The 16,895-nt window shown below is 47.6% G+C and overlaps 1 protein-coding gene across 1 annotated transcript in view; it reads left to right on the top strand.

Moving 5' to 3' along the window:
• ca12 (carbonic anhydrase 12) overlaps positions 1 to 16,895 on the top strand; it is a 52,962-nt gene that overhangs the window by 14,079 nt on the left and 21,988 nt on the right. The window lies entirely within an intron of this gene.

The following is a 16,895-nucleotide window of genomic DNA, read 5'->3' as shown; positions in this document are numbered from 1 at the left end:
CCCCTCCTCTCCCCTGTAACTATTCCCCAGGTCGTTGCTGTAAATGAGAATGTGTTTCTCAGTCAAACTTACCTGGTAAAATAACGATAAAATAAAATAAAAAGATCAGCATCCCTATGTAGGCACGCAGGTCAATCTCACCCATCCTTTTCCAGTTGTCTCCATATTTACAGAAACTGTCATAGTCCGTGTATGTAGGTGGCAGGGAAGTCAGGCGCAGGAGAAAACAGAGCGCTTTAAAAAAATGGAATATTTATTTCCAAAAACCAACGTAGAAAAGAATCCGGGTAAAACAATAAACCCGTCGCACACCGATATAGAAACAACACGTACATCACAAACAAACAATCACCGACAGAGAAATGAGGTGAATCAGAGGGTTAAATACACAACATGTAATTACTGGGATATGAAACAGGTGTGTAAAGAGACCAGACAAAACCAATGGAAAATGAAAAACTGATCAATGGTGGCTAGAAGGCCGGTGACGTCGAACGCCGAACACCACCCGAACAAGGAGAGGGACCGACTTCAGTAGAAGTCGTGACAGAAACCCTCCACATTTGGTGTGATGATGGACATGTAGAACGTTGAGGTGACGTCCTGGACAACTGCGTGTCTTGTTGGCCCCTGGGGTCATCCTTACGACCTGTTGTGCTGCCATCCTGCCCTGGGGTCATCCTTACGACCTGCTGTGCTGCCATCCTGCCCTGGGGTCATCCTTACGACCTGCTGTGCTGCCATCCTGCCCTGGGGTCATCCTTACGACCTGTTGTGCTGCCATCCTGCCCTGGGGTCATCCTTACGACCTGCTGTGCTGCCATCCTGCCCTGGGGTCATCCTTACGACCTGCTGTGCTGCCATCCTGCCCTGGGGTCATCCTTACGACCTGTTGTGCTGCCATCCTGCCCTGGGGTCATCCTTACGACCTGCTGTGCTGCCATCCTGCCCTGGGGTCATCCTTACGACCTGCTGTGCTGCCATCCTGACCTGGTTCTCATATGGTGACGAGGACCATGTTATTTTGCGCTGTTCTTTGACAAAAAAATGTCTCTCCTTTTATCTCGGGGTATTTCTTCTTCGTCTGAAGATTGTGATGCATCGTGCTCTGGGTTGTAATTCTGATCTACGACCTGTTGGGAACTGAAACGTGAACTCATGGCTTCAGCAAAGAGAGAACTGGGGGGACTGTCATCTGCAGCACCTTTATAGCCCCTGACTGCATTCCCCATTAGTAAACAACGCTTTCAAGACATGTTTATTTCATCTGAAATTCTGTTTATTTCGTCTGAAATTTTGTCTGAAATTCTGTTTATTTTGTCTGTGAACTTGAGTCATGTGTGTGTGTGTGTGTGTGTGTGTGTGCGTGCGTGCGTGCGTGTGTGTGTGTGTCTATGTGGTTTTTGTGGTGTGTAAATGATTTTATAACTGCCAGGTCAAAAAGGACCCTAAGACAATCTGGTGGTGTACAACTTTCATGGAAATATGAACCAAGGAGATGTTTCACCTTTTCTAATGTTCGGGGAAAAATCATCACATTTCAAGTTGAAAAAATATATAATTTAGAGGGTTTTCTCTGCATAATGGCAGGTCATGTTTTACCCTTAAGACAACGAGGATCATTTAGATACCTCCGCAAGTTCATAACTCAACTTGTAAATCATGTTTGGTAAGTAAATCAACGCAGGTTAACCCAGAGGATGGGGTCTGTAATGCAGCCTGGTGGTGGTTAACCCAGAGGATGGGGTCTGTAATGCAGCCTGGTGGTGGTTAACCCAGAGGATGGGGTCTGTAATGCAGCCTGGTGGTGTTTAACCCAGAGGATGGGGTCTGTAATGCAGCCTGGTGGTGGTTAACCCAGAGGATGGGGTCTGTAATGCAGTCTGGTGGTGGTTAACCCAGAGGATGGGGTCTTACAGTCAAACCGTGATGAACCCTCCCACCTCATGTCCCTCTGTAGTCCCCTCTCCCTGTTCCTCATGTCCCTCTGTAGTCCCCTCTCCCTGTTCCTCATGTCCCTCTGTAGTCCCCTCTCCCTGTTCCTCATGTCCCTCTGTAGTCCCCTCTCCCTGTTCCCCATGTCCCTCTGTAGTCCCCTCTCCCTGTTCCCTGTTCCTCATGTCCCTCTGTAGTCCCCTCTCCCTGTTCCCCATGTCCCTCTGTAGTCCCCTCTCCCTGTTCCCCATGTCCCTCTGTAGTCCCCTCTCCCTGTTCCCCATGTCCCTCTGTAGTCCCCTCTCCCTGTTCCCCATGTCCCTCTGTAGTCCCCTCTCCCTCTCCCTGTTCCCCATGTCCCTCTGTAGTCCCCTCTCCCTGTTCCTCATGTCCCTCTGTAGTCCCCTCTCCCTGTTCCTCATGTCCCTCTGTAGTCCCCTCTCCCTGTTCCCCATGTCCCTCTGTAGTCCCCTCTCCCTGTTCCCTGTTCCTCATGTCCCTCTGTAGTCCCCTCTCCCTGTTCCCCATGTCCCTCTGTAGTCCCCTCTCCCTGTTCCTCATGTCCCTCTGTAGTCCCCTCTCCCTGTTCCTCATGTCCCTCTGTAGTCCCCTCTCCCTGTTCCTCATGTCCCTCTGTAGTCCCCTCTCCCTGTTCCTCATGTCCCTCTGTAGTCCCCTCTCCCTGTTCCCCATGTCCCTCTGTAGTCCCCTCTCCCTGTTCCTCATGTCCCTCTGTAGTCCCCTCTCCCTGTTCCTCATGTCCCTCTGTAGTCCCCTCTCCCTGTTCCCCATGTCCCTCTGTAGTCCCCTCTCCCTGTTCCCCATGTCCCTCTGTAGTCCCCTCTCCCTCTCCCTGTTCCTCATGTCCCTCTGTAGTCCCCTCTCCCTGTTCCTCATGTCCCTCTGTAGTCCCCTCTCCCTGTTCCCCATGTCCCTCTGTAGTCCCCTCTCCCTGTTCCCCATGTCCCTCTGTAGTCCCCTCTCCCTGTTCCCCATGTCCCTCTGTAGTCCCCTCTCCCTGTTCCTCATGTCCCTCTGTAGTCCCCTCTCCCTGTTCCCTGTTCCCCATGTCCCTCTGTAGTCCCCTCTCCCTGTTCCCCATGTCCCTCTGTAGTCCCCTCTCCCTGTTCCCTGTTCCCCATGTCCCTCTGTAGTCCCCTCTCCCTGTTCCTCATGTCCCTCTGTAGTCCCCTCTCCCTGTTCCTCATGTCCCTCTGTAGTCCCCTCTCCCTATTCCCCATGTCCCTCTGTAGTCCCCTCTCCCTGTTCCCCATGTCCCTCTGTAGTCCCCTCTCCCTGTTCCCCATGTCCCTCTGTAGTCCCCTCTCCCTGTTCCTCATGTCCCTCTGTAGTCCCCTCTCCCTGTTCCCTGTTCCCTATGTCCCTCTGTAGTCCCCTCTCCCTGTTCCTCATGTCCCTCTGTAGTCCCCTCTCCCTGTTCCCCATGTCCCTCTGTAGTCCCCTCTCCCTGTTCCCCATGTCCCTCTGTAGTCCCCTCTCCCTGTTCCCCATGTCCCTCTGTAGTCCCCTCTCCCTGTTCCCCATGTCCCTCTGTAGTCCCCTCTCCCTGTTCCCCATGTCCCTCTGTAGTCCCCTCTCCCTGTTCCCCATGTCCCTCTGTAGTCCCCTCTCCCTGTTCCCCATGTCCCTCTGTAGTCCCCTCTCCCTGTTCCTCATGTCCCTCTGTAGTCCCCTCTCCCTGTTCCTCATGTCCCTCTGTAGTCCCCTCTCCCTGTTCCCTGTTCCCCATGTCCCTCTGTAGTCCCCTCTCCCTGTTCCCCATGTCCCTCTGTAGTCCCCTCTCCCTGTTCCCCATGTCCCTCTGTAGTCCCCTCTCCCTGTTCCCTGTTCCCCATGTCCCTCTGTAGTCCCCTCTCCCTGTTCCTCATGTCCCTCTGTAGTCCCCTCTCCCTGTTCCTCATGTCCCTCTGTAGTCCCCTCTCCCTGTTCCCCATGTCCCTCTGTAGTCCCCTCTCCCTGTTCCCCATGTCCCTCTGTAGTCCCCTCTCCCTGTTCCTCATGTCCCTCTGTAGTCCCCTCTCCCTGTCCCCTGCTCTCAGTAGCTGAATACCTGCAGGGCTAGCAGCATCATCTGCTGACTGTTACAGCTGCTTTGTCATACCGACAACACTGCTCCTCCCGGCGATTTGTGATGGTGACATAGTGGTTTTGACTACTCATCCAGGCCAATGTGATGGTGATTGGTGACCATCGAATATACAAGGATAACATGATGATGACAAAGGAGATTTCACTGTCCTGGGGTCATCTCTCCCTCTCTCTCTCTCTCTCTCTCTCTCTCTCTCTCTCTCTCTCTCTCTGTCTCTCTCTGTCTCTCTCTCTCTGTGTCTCTCTCTCTCTCTCTCTCTCTCTGTCTCTCTCTCTCTGTGTCTCTCTCTCTCTCTCTCTCTCTCTGTCTCTCTGTCTCTCTCTCTCTCTGTCTCTCTCTCTCTCTGTCTCTCTGTCTGTCTCTCTCTCTCTCTCTCTGTCTCTCTCTCTCTCTCTCTCTATGTCTCTCTGTCTCTGTCTCTCTCTGTCTCTCTCTCTCTCTCTGTCTCTCTCTTTGTCTCTCTGTCTCTGTCTCTCTCTGTCTCTCTCTCTCGTGTGCACGCGGTGTGTAATAAAGGGCTGTCGAGCCAGTTGATTGCTGTTTGTTTCTGACAATAGGAACAGCCCATTAGATGTGCAGGGCTCAGTGTTGTCCATGGCTGTCGATAGCAGACTGGTCGTTCTTTTGTCATCAATACGAATATATATACAAAAATATGACAAAATACAATATGGGTAGGTACCTGGCAAAGGATAGGAGACAGCTCATTAGATGTCAGACTGAATATAGAGGGTTTAACACAGAGGCTGAGTGGTAGACTGAGAGGTTTTAACACAGAGGCTGAGTGGTAGACTGAATATAGAGGGTTTAACACAGAGGCTGAGTGGTAGACTGAGAGGTTTTAACACAGAGGCTGAGTGGTAGACTGAGAGGTTTAACACAGAGGCTGAGTGGTAGACTGAATATAGAGGGTTTAACACAGAGGCTGAGTGGTAGACTGAGAGGTTTAACACAGAGGCTGAGTGGTAGACTGAATATAGAGGGTTTAAACACAGAGGCTGAGTGGTAGACTGAATCTAGAGGGTTTAACACAGAGGCTGAGTGGTAGACTGAATCTAGAGGGTTTAACACAGAGGCTGAGTGGTAGACTGAATATAGAGGGTTTAAACACAGAGGCTGAGTGGTAGACTGAATATAGAGGGTTTAAACACAGAGGCTGAGTGGTAGACTGAATATAGAGGTTTAAACACAGAGGCTGAGTGGTAGACTGAATCTAGAGGGTTTAAACACAGAGGCTGAGTGGTAGACTGAATCTAGAGGGTTTAAACACAGAGGCTGAGTGGTAGACTGAATCTAGAGGTTTAAACACAGAGGCTGAGTGGTAGACTGAATATAGAGGTTTAAACACAGAGGCTGAGTGGTAGACTGAGAGGTTTTAACACAGAGGCTGAGTGGTAGACTGAATCTAGAGGGTTTAAACACAGAGGCTGAGTGGTAGACTGAATATAGAGGTTTAAACACAGAGGCTGAGTGGTAGACTGAATCTAGAGGGTTTAACACAGAGGCTGAGTGGTAGACTGAATCTAGAGGTTTAAACACAGAGGCTGAGTGGTAGACTGAGAGGTTTTAACACAGAGGCTGAGTGGTAGACTGAGAGGTTTTAACACAGAGGCTGAGCGGTAGACTGAATATAGAGGTTTTAAACACAGAGGCTGAGTGGTAGACTGAATCTAGAGGGTTTAAACACAGAGGCTGAGTGGTAGACTGAATCTAGAGGGTTTAAACACAGAGGCTGAGTGGTAGACTGAATCTAGAGGGTTTAAACACAGAGGCTGAGTGGTAGACTGAATCTAGAGGGTTTTAACACAGAGGCTGAGTGGTAGACTGAGAGGTTTAAACACAGAGGCTGAGTGGTAGACTGAATATAGAGGTTTAAACACAGAGGCTGAGCGGTAGACTGAATCTAGAGGGTTTAAACACAGAGGCTGAGTGGTAGACTGAATCTAGAGGTTTTAACACAGAGGCTGAGTGGTAGACTGAATCTAGAGGGTTTAAACACAGAGGCTGAGCGGTAGACTGAGAGGTTTAAACACAGACGCTGAGTGGTAGACTGAATATAGAGGTTTAACACAGAGGCTGAGTGGTAGACTGAATATAGAGGTTTAACACAGAGGCTGAGTGGTAGACTGAATCTAGAGGGTTTAACACAGAGGCTGAGTGGTAGACTGAATATAGAGGTTTAACACAGAGGCTGAGTGGTAGACTGAGAGGTTTAAACACAGAGGCTGAGTGGTAGACTGAATCTAGAGGGTTTAAACACAGAGGCTGAGTGGTAGACTGAATATAGAGGTTTAAACACAGAGGCTGAGTGGTAGACTGAGAGGTTTAAACACAGAGGCTGAGTGGTAGACTGAATCTAGAGGGTTTAAACACAGAGGCTGAGCGGTAGACTGAGAGGTTTTAACACAGAGGCTGAGTGGTAGACTGAATCTAGAGGGTTTAAACACAGAGGCTGAGTGGTAGACAGAGGTTTTAACACAGAGGCTGAGTGGTAGACTGAGAGGTTTTAACACAGAGGCTGAGTGGTAGACTGAATCTAGAGGTTTTAACACAGAGGCTGAGTGGTAGACTGAGAGGTTTAAACACAGAGGCTGAGTGGTAGACTGAATCTAGAGGGTTTAAACACAGAGGCTGAGTGGTAGACTGAATCTAGAGGTTTTAACACAGAGGCTGAGTGGTAGACTGAATCTAGAGGTTTAACACAGAGGCTGAGTGGTAGACTGAGAGGTTTAAACACAGACGCTGAGTGGTAGACTGAATATAGAGGTTTAACACAGAGGCTGAGTGGTAGACTGAATATAGAGGTTTAACACAGAGGCTGAGTGGTAGACTGAATATAGAGGTTTAAACACAGAGGCTGACTGGTAGACTGAGAGGTTTTAACACAGAGGCTGAGTGGTAGACTGAATCTAGAGGTTTAAACACAGAGGCTGAGTGGTAGACTGAGAGGTTTTAACACAGAGGCTGAGTGGTAGACTGAATATAGAGGGTTTTAACACAGAGGCTGAGTGGTAGACTGAATCTAGAGGGTTTAAACACAGAGGCTGAGTGGTAGACTGAATCTAGAGGGTTTAAACACAGAGGCTGAGTGGTAGACTGAGAGGTTTTAACACAGAGGCTGAGTGGTAGACTGAGAGGTTTTAACACAGAGGCTGAGTGGTAGACTGAGAGGTTTAAACACAGAGGCTGAGTGGTAGACTGAATCTAGAGGTTTAAACACAGAGGCTGAGTGGTAGACTGAATATAGAGGTTTAAACACAGAGGCTGACTGGTAGACTGAGAGGTTTTAACACAGAGGCTGAGTGGTAGACTGAATCTAGAGGGTTTAAACACAGAGGCTGAGTGGTAGACTGAGAGGTTTAAACACAGAGGCTGAGTGGTAGACTGAATCTAGAGGTTTAACACAGAGGCTGAGTGGTAGACTGAATATAGAGGTTTAAACACAGAGGCTGAGTGGTAGACTGAATCTAGAGGGTTTAAACACAGAGGCTGAGTGGTAGACTGAATATAGAGGTTTAAACACAGAGGCTGAGTGGTAGACTGAATCTAGAGGGTTTAAACACAGAGGCTGAGTGGTAGACTGAATATAGAGGTTTAAACACAGAGGCTGAGTGGTAGACTGAGAGGTTTAAACACAGAGGCTGAGTGGTAGACTGAATCTAGAGGGTTTAAACACAGAGGCTGAGCGGTAGACTGAGAGGTTTTAACACAGAGGCTGAGTGGTAGACTGAATCTAGAGGGTTTAAACACAGAGGCTGAGTGGTAGACAGAGGTTTTAACACAGAGGCTGAGTGGTAGACTGAGAGGTTTTAACACAGAGGCTGAGTGGTAGACTGAATCTAGAGGTTTTAACACAGAGGCTGAGTGGTAGACTGAGAGGTTTAAACACAGAGGCTGAGTGGTAGACTGAATCTAGAGGGTTTAAACACAGAGGCTGAGTGGTAGACTGAATCTAGAGGTTTTAACACAGAGGCTGAGTGGTAGACTGAATCTAGAGGTTTAACACAGAGGCTGAGTGGTAGACTGAGAGGTTTAAACACAGACGCTGAGTGGTAGACTGAATATAGAGGTTTAACACAGAGGCTGAGTGGTAGACTGAATATAGAGGTTTAACACAGAGGCTGAGTGGTAGACTGAATATAGAGGTTTAAACACAGAGGCTGACTGGTAGACTGAGAGGTTTTAACACAGAGGCTGAGTGGTAGACTGAATCTAGAGGTTTAAACACAGAGGCTGAGTGGTAGACTGAGAGGTTTTAACACAGAGGCTGAGTGGTAGACTGAATATAGAGGGTTTTAACACAGAGGCTGAGTGGTAGACTGAATCTAGAGGGTTTAAACACAGAGGCTGAGTGGTAGACTGAATCTAGAGGGTTTAAACACAGAGGCTGAGTGGTAGACTGAGAGGTTTTAACACAGAGGCTGAGTGGTAGACTGAGAGGTTTTAACACAGAGGCTGAGTGGTAGACTGAGAGGTTTAAACACAGAGGCTGAGTGGTAGACTGAATCTAGAGGTTTAAACACAGAGGCTGAGTGGTAGACTGAATATAGAGGTTTAAACACAGAGGCTGACTGGTAGACTGAGAGGTTTTAACACAGAGGCTGAGTGGTAGACTGAATCTAGAGGGTTTAAACACAGAGGCTGAGTGGTAGACTGAGAGGTTTAAACACAGAGGCTGAGTGGTAGACTGAATCTAGAGGTTTAACACAGAGGCTGAGTGGTAGACTGAATATAGAGGTTTAAACACAGAGGCTGAGTGGTAGACTGAATCTAGAGGGTTTAAACACAGAGGCTGAGTGGTAGACTGAATATAGAGGTTTAAACACAGAGGCTGAGTGGTAGACTGAATCTAGAGGGTTTTAACACAGAGGCTGAGTGGTTGACTGAGAGGTTTAAACACAGAGGCTGAGTGGTAGACTGAGAGGTTTAAACACAGAGGCTGAGTGGTAGACTGAATCTAGAGGGTTTAAACACAGAGGCTGAGTGGTAGACTGAATATAGAGGTTTAAACACAGAGGCTGAGTGGTAGACTGAATCTAGAGGGTTTAACACAGAGGCTGAGTGGTAGACTGAATCTAGAGGGTTTTAACACAGAGGCTGAGTGGTTGACTGAGAGGTTTAAACACAGAGGCTGAGTGGTAGACTGAATCTAGAGGGTTTAACACAGAGGCTGAGTGGTAGACTGAATCTAGAGGGTTTAAACACAGAGGCTGAGTGGTAGACTGAATCTAGAGGTTTAAACACAGAGGCTGAGTGGTAGACTGAATCTAGAGGGTTTAAACACAGAGGCTGAGTGGTAGACTGAATCTATAGGGTTTTAACACAGAGGCTGAGTGGTAGACTGAATCTAGAGGGTTTAAACATAGAGGCTGAGTGGTAGACTGAGAGGTTTAAACACAGAGGCTGAGCGGTAGACTGAATCTAGAGGTTTTAACACAGAGGCTGAGGGGTAGACTGAATATAGAGGGTTTAAACACAGAAGCTGAGTGGTAGACTGAATCTAGAGGGTTTAAACACAGAGGCTGAGCGGTAGACTGAATCTAGAGGGTTTAAACACAGAGGCTGAGTGGTAGACTGAGAGGTTTAAACACAGAGGCTGAGTGGTAGACTGAGAGGTTTAAACACAGAGGCTGAGTGGTAGACTGAGAGGTTTAAACACAGAGGCTGAGTGGTAGACTGAATCTAGAGGTTTAAACACAGAGGCTGAGTGGTAGACTGAATATAGAGGGTTGCTCATTCCGTTCACCCTCTCCAGTGGTCGACGTCACTGCCCTTCCAGGCGTCACTGAACTGGATCATCACCACCAACCCAGACTGTCTTACTTACTGACTTTGTTGTCCCCATGGGGAAATTATCTTGCCGTGTCATGTACACATTTAAAGTGGCGTTTAAATACAAAACAAAATACAATACAACTTTCATAACAGTTACAGTACATACCAACATTAGCCTGCTGGCCTTACTGGGTCAATAGGAACATTAGCCTGCTAGCCTTACTGGGTGGATAGGAACATTAGCCTGTTAGCCTTACTGAGTGGATAGGAACATTAGCCTGCTGGCCTTACTGGGTGGATAGGAACATTAGCATGCTGGCCTTACTGGGTGGATAGGAACATTAGCCTGCTAGCCTTACTGGGTGGATAGGAACATTAGCCTGTTAGCCTTACTGGGTGGATAGGAACATTAGCCTGTTAGCCTTACTGGGTGGATAGGAACATTAGCCTGTTAGAGAGAGAGAGATGGATAGGAACATTAGCCTGTTAGCCTTACTGGGTCTATAGGAACATTAGCCTGTTAGCCTTACTGGGTCTATAGGAACATTAGTCTGTTAGCCTTACTGGGTGGATAGGAACATTAGCCTGCTAGCCTTACTGGGTCTATAGGAACATTAGCCTGTTAGCCTTACTGGGTGGATAGGAACATTAGCCTGTTAGCCTTACTGCGTGGATAGGAACATTAGCCTGTTAGCCTTACTGGGTGGATAGGAACATTAGTCTGCTGGCCTTACTGGGTGGATAGGAACATTAGCCTGTTAGCCTTACTGAGACGATAGGAACATTAGCCTGTTAGCCTTACTGGGTGGATAGGAACATTAGCCTGTTAGCCTTACTGGGTGGATAGGAACATTAGCCTGTTAGCCTTACTGGGTGGATAGGAACATTAGCCTGTTAGCCTTACTGGGTGGATAGGAACATTAGCCTGTTAGCCTTACTGGGTGGATAGGAACATTAGCCTGCTGGCCTTACTGGGTGGATAGGAACATTAGCCTGCTGGCCTTACTGGGTGGATAGGAACATTAGTCTGTTAGCCTTACTGGGTGGATAGGAACATTAGCCTGCTGGCCTTACTGGGTGGATAGGAACATTAGCCTGTTAGCCTTACTGGGTCGATAGGAACATTAGCCTGTTAGCCTTACTGGGTCAATAGGAACATTAGCCTGTTAGCCTTACTGGGTGGATAGGAACATTAGCCTGTTAGCCTTACTGGGTGGATAGGAACATTAGCCTGCTGGCCTTACTGAGTGGATAGGAACATTAGCCTGCTGGCCTTACTGGGTGGATAGGAACATTAGCCTGCTGGCCTTACTGGGTGGATAGGAACATTAGCCTGTTAGCCTTACTGGGTGGATAGGAACATTAGCCTGCTGTCCTTACTGGGTCGATAGGAACATTAGCCTGCTGGCCTTACTGGGTGGATAGGAACATTAGCCTGCTGGCCTTACTGGGTGGATAGGAACATTAGCCTGTTAGCCTTACTGGGTGGATAGGAACATTAGCCTGTTAGCCTTACTGGGTCTATAGGAACATTAGCCTGTTAGCCTTACTGGGTGGATAGGAACATTAGCCTGCTGGCCTTACTGGGTGGATAGGAACATTAGCCTGTTAGCCTTACTGGGTGGATAGGAACATTAGCCTGTTAGCCTTACTGGGTCTATAGGAACATTAGCCTGCTGGCCTTACTGGGTGGATAGGAACATTAGCCTGCTGGCCTTACTGGGTCTATAGGAACATTAGCCTGTTAGCCTTACTGGGTGGATAGGAACATTAGCCTGCTGGCCTTACTGGGTGGATAGGAACATTAGCCTGTTAGCCTTACTGGGTGGATAGGAACATTAGCCTGTTAGCCTTACTGGGTCTATAGGAACATTAGCCTGTTAGCCTTACTGGGTGGATAGGAACATTAGCCTGTTAGAGAGAGAGAGATGGATAGGAACATTAGCCTGCTAGCCTTACTGGGTCTATAGGAACATTAGCCTGTTGGCCTTACTGGGTCTATAGGAACATTAGCCTGCTGGCCTTACTGGGTCTATAGGAACATTAGCCTGTTAGCCTTACTGGGTCTATAGGAACATTAGCCTGTTAGCCTTACTGGGTGGATAGGAACATTAGCCTGCTGGCCTTACTGGGTGGATAGGAACATTAGCCTGTTAGCCTTACTGGGTGGATAGGAACATTAGCCTGTTAGCCTTACTGGGTCTATAGGAACATTAGCCTGCTGGCCTTACTGGGTGGATAGGAACATTAGCCTGCTGGCCTTACTGGGTGGATAGGAACATTAGCCTGCTGGCTCATGTTCATGACGTACGCTATTTTGGGTAGTGAAATAAAAACAGAGAGTGGCAGTGGTGTGGAGAGGGGGGCAATGTGAATAGTCTAGGTAGCCATTTGATTAGATGTTCATGAGTCTTATGGCTTGGGAGTAGAAGTTGTTTAGAAGCCTCTTGGACCTAGACTTGGTGCTCTGGTACCGCTTGCCGTGCGGTAGCAGAGAGAACAGTCTGTGACTGGGGTGGCTGGAGTCTTTGACAATTTTTAGGGCCTTCCTCTGACACCGCCTGGTATAGAGGTCCTGGATGGCAGGAAGCTTGGCCCCAGTGATGTACTGGGCCGTACGCACTACCCTCTGTAGTGCCTTGCGGTCAGAGGCTGAGCAGTTGCCGTACCAGGCAGTGATGCAACCAGTCAGGATGCTCTCGATGGTGCAGCTGTAGAACTTTTTGAGGATCTGAGGACCCATACATTTTTTACATTTTTACATTTTAGTCATTTAGCAGACGCTCTTATCCAAATGCATACATTTCATACATTTTTTTTTTTTTTTTTTTTTGTGCTGGCCCCCCGTGGGAATCGAACCCTCAACCCTGGCGTTGCAAACACCATGCTCTACCAACTGAGCTACAGGGAAGGCCGTACCAAATCTTTTCAGTCTCCTGAGGGGGAATAGGTTTTGTCGTGCCCTCTTCACGACTGTTATGGTTTGCTTGGAGCATGTTAGTTTGTTGGTGATGTGGACACCAAGGAACTTGAAGCTCTCAACCCGCTCCACTACAGCCCTGTCGATGAGAATGGGGGCGTGCTCGGTCCTCCTTTTCCTGTAGTCCACAATCATCTCCTTTGTCTTGATCACGTTGAGGGAGAGGTTGTTGTCCTGGCACCACACGTACACTAAGTGTATGTTATGTAGTAAGCTGTTAGTCGCCCATGTGCCTCACCCTAATAATTTGGTCCCTTTCCTCCATCATAACTTAGCCTACTGTTCTGACCTGATGGTGCACATGTAGCCTATAGCCTGTTTTAGATAAATGCAATCATTGAATATTGTAAGAGCTTTCATTGTCTGCTTATATGCCCCCTTTATTTATCATACGGTTCTGATTTGGTGTACAGGGAGAATACTGTAAGAACGGCTCATTTTCTGAATTCTGTCGCTGTACATTTCAAAAGTGGTGAACAAATAGTTATATTGACTACGTCCGTCCTAGCTCGCTCATTAATGTCTTAATTGAAATTACAGATTGCCTCTTATCTGCTCGTCGTCCTCTTATGCCAGAGTTTGTACATCTCAATTGTCAATAGAAACCACATTTGTTTAACCAAGTCAGCCATATCAGCTATGTTTTTTTAAAAAGGCAGTAAATGAGGCTGAATGAACTGTTTTACTGCCAGATGAGGTTCCTCTGATAGCCAGGTGTATCAGTGGTAAGGATTCACTCCATGAATCTGCTCTGCCCTTCAGTCAGCTTTATGTAGAGGCCCTAACAGCTTTATGTAGAGGCCCTAACAGCTTTATGTAGAGGCCCTAACAGCTTTATGTAGAGGCCCTAACAGCTTTATGTAGAGGTCCTAACAGCTTTATGTAGAGGCCCTAACAGCTTTACGTAGAGGCTCTAACAGCTTTATGTAGAGACCCTAACAGCTTTATGTGGAGGCCCTAACAGCTTTATGTAGAGGCCCTAACAGCTTTATGTAGAGGCCCTAACAGCTTTATGTAGAGGCCCTAACAGCTTAATGTAGAGGCCCTAACAGCTTTATGTAGAGGCCCTAACAGCTTTATGTAGAGGCCCTAACAGCTTTATGTAGAGGCCCTAACAGCTTTATGTAGAGGCCCTAACAGCTTAATGTAGAGGCCCTAACAGCTTTAGACCCTAACAGCTTTAGGCCCTAACAGCTTTATGTAGAGGCCCTAACAGCTTTATGTAGAGGCCCTAACAGCTTTATGTAGAGGCCCTAACAGCTTTATGTAGAGGCCCTAACAGCTTTATGTAGAGGCCCTAACAGCTTTATGTAGAGGCCCTAACAGCTTTATGTAGAGGCCCTAACAGCTTTATGGAGGCCCTATGTAGAGGCCCTAACAGCTTTATGTAGAGGCCCTAACAGCTTTATGTAGAGGCCCTAACAGCTTTATGTAGAGGCCCTAACAGCTTTATGTAGAGGCCCTAACAGCTTTATGTAGAGGCCCTAACAGCTTAATGTAGAGGCCCTAACAGCTTTATGTAGAGGCCCTAACAGCTTTATGGAGGCCCTAACAGCTTTATGTAGAGGCCCTAACAGCTTTATGTAGAGGCCCTAACAGCTTTATGTAGAGGCCCTAACAGCTTTATGTAGAGGCCCTAACAGCTTTAGGCCCTAACAGCTTTATGTAGAGGCCCTAACAGCTTTATGTAGAGGCCCTAACAGCTTTATGGAGGCCCTAACAGCTTTATGTAGAGGCCCTAACAGCTTTATGTAGAGGCCCTAACAGCTTTATGTAGAGGCCCTAACAGCTTTATGTAGAGGCCCTAACAGCTTTATGTAGAGGCCCTAACAGCTTTATGTAGAGGCCCTAACAGCTTTATGTAGAGGCCCTAACAGCTTTATGTAGAGGCCCTAACAGCTTTATGTAGAGGCCCTAACAGCTTTATGTAGAGGCCCTATCAGCTTTATGTAGAGGCCCTAACAGCTTTATGTAGAGGCCCTAACAGCTTTATGTAGAGGCCCTAACAGCTTTATGTAGAGGCCCTAACAGCTTTATGTAGAGGCCCTAACAGCTTTATGTAGAGGCCCTAACAGCTTTATGTAGAGGCCCTAACAGCTTTATGTAGAGACCCTAACAGCTTAATGTAGAGACCCTAACAGCTTTATGTAGAGGCCCTAACAGCTTTATGGGCACTGTTTGTTACCGTTATAGTCCAATGAATGTATTGTTTAGTGTTGCATTGGGTAGTGGCTTTGCTGGCATGCATCCCACCCCCCAAAAAAATGCTTTTGTTTGTTTGGCTCCTTGTTTTTAGTGATTAAATAGCCTTCCATAGCATAGCTGGATCGCTACGAGGGTTTAGACATGGAATTAATGAAATGGTTAGACTTACCCCTTTTTATGGAAGTAGTACATTTGTTTCTAATTTGTCTCTGAAGGTGAGTCAGTCAGCAGAACTACCAGTCTGTCGGACTTCAAATCAAGTTTTTCGTTCCTTAGCTGAAATATCTCAGGAAGTTCAGGCGGGAACCATGGGTTGGCTCTATCTTTCATTCGTCATCTCTTTGGTTGGAGCTTGGTTATCAGGTTTATTTGTCAGTATGAGATAAATCCGAGTTGATTTAGCAGGATTCTTTACGTTCAAACGAGTGGGCTCAGAAATCAGTTGGACGAAGTTCAGAGCAATGCAATGCTGATCTAAGACAATCAGATGAGGGTGCAGGAGAGCAGAGAATTGTGAACAGGTGCACACTTTATTACGGCAGGAGAGAGATTACAGACGGACGCAGCCGCGTCAAAAAAAAACCTCCAGCCAACAAGGCAAAGTGTAAAGCGCGCAAAAACAGTCACAAAACATCAACTGTATAACAATACCAACAGGCTTCGGGAAATAACATGGAAAAAAACGCACGCAAGCCTGGAGCGTTACAAAACACGTAACACACAAACAATTTCACACAAAGACATGAGGGGGAACAGAGGAATAAATACATACAGTGTGATTGGGGGAATGAAAACCAGGTGTGCAGGGAACAAGACAAAAAAAAATGGAAAATGAAAAAAATGGATCGGCGGCGGTGGCTAGAAAGCCGGTGACGTCGACCGCAGAACGCCGGCCGAACGAGGAGATGAGCCGACTTCTGGCCGAAGTCGTGACAGAGGGAGTAAACCAATGGAGATTCAGATCCTCCAGTATCACGAGTTGATGTTATGAGTGGAGCTAAGTAGATCAGAGACAGTATTGATTTCTCCTGCTGTGGTGGAAGGAGGGAGATCCCTGCAACATAGAAATTAACATTCTGGGAAATCACATTTATAACTAACTAGTAGCTCAAATTGCTTGGGAAGTGAGACATTGAGAGATTGGGCCGCCTTAAAGTTGTGTTTCACATAAATATCTACACCACATTCTTTGGCCTATCACATGTGTAAACATTGTAATCATGAAGTGCAATGGAATTATCGTCAACAGAGCTTTTAACCATGTTTCAGAGCACACTGAAATGTTGGGATTTGTATCACGGATCCAAATGTCCAACATGCCCATCTTGGGCCCCGGTCCCAGTCCCGGTCCTGGCCCTTGTCTCTGCCCCTGTCTCTGCCCTTGTCCCAGCCCCTGGCCCCTGTCCTGGTCACCAGAGATATCTCCTGGGCTGTGATGTCACCAGAGATACCTCCTGGGCTGTGATGTCACCTGAGATACCTCTTGGGTTGTGATGTCACCTGAGATATCTCTTGGGTTGTGATGTCACCAGAGATACCTCCTGGGCTGTGATGTCACCTGAGATACCTCTTGGGTTGTGATGTCACCTGAGATATCTCTTGGGTTGTGATGTCACCAGAGATACCTCCTGGGCTGTGATGTCACCTGAGATTCCTCCTGGGCTGTGATGTCACCAGAGGTACCTCCTGGGCTGTGATGTCACCAGAGATACCTCCTGGGCTGTGATGTCACCTGAGATACCTCCTGGGCTGTGATGTCACCAGAGATACCTCCTGGGTTGTGATGTCACCTGAGATTCCTCCTGGGTTGTGATGTCACCAGAGATACCTCCTGGGTTGTGATGTCACCAGAGGTACATCCTGGGCTGTGATGTCACCTGAGATACCTCC

This window comes from Salmo salar, chromosome 23, assembly GCF_965601325.2.
Source record: "Salmo salar chromosome 23, fSalSal1, whole genome shotgun sequence".
In the NCBI taxonomy this organism is placed as follows: domain Eukaryota; kingdom Metazoa; phylum Chordata; class Actinopteri; order Salmoniformes; family Salmonidae; genus Salmo; species Salmo salar.
This window is presented reverse-complemented; position numbering and strand designations above follow the sequence as displayed.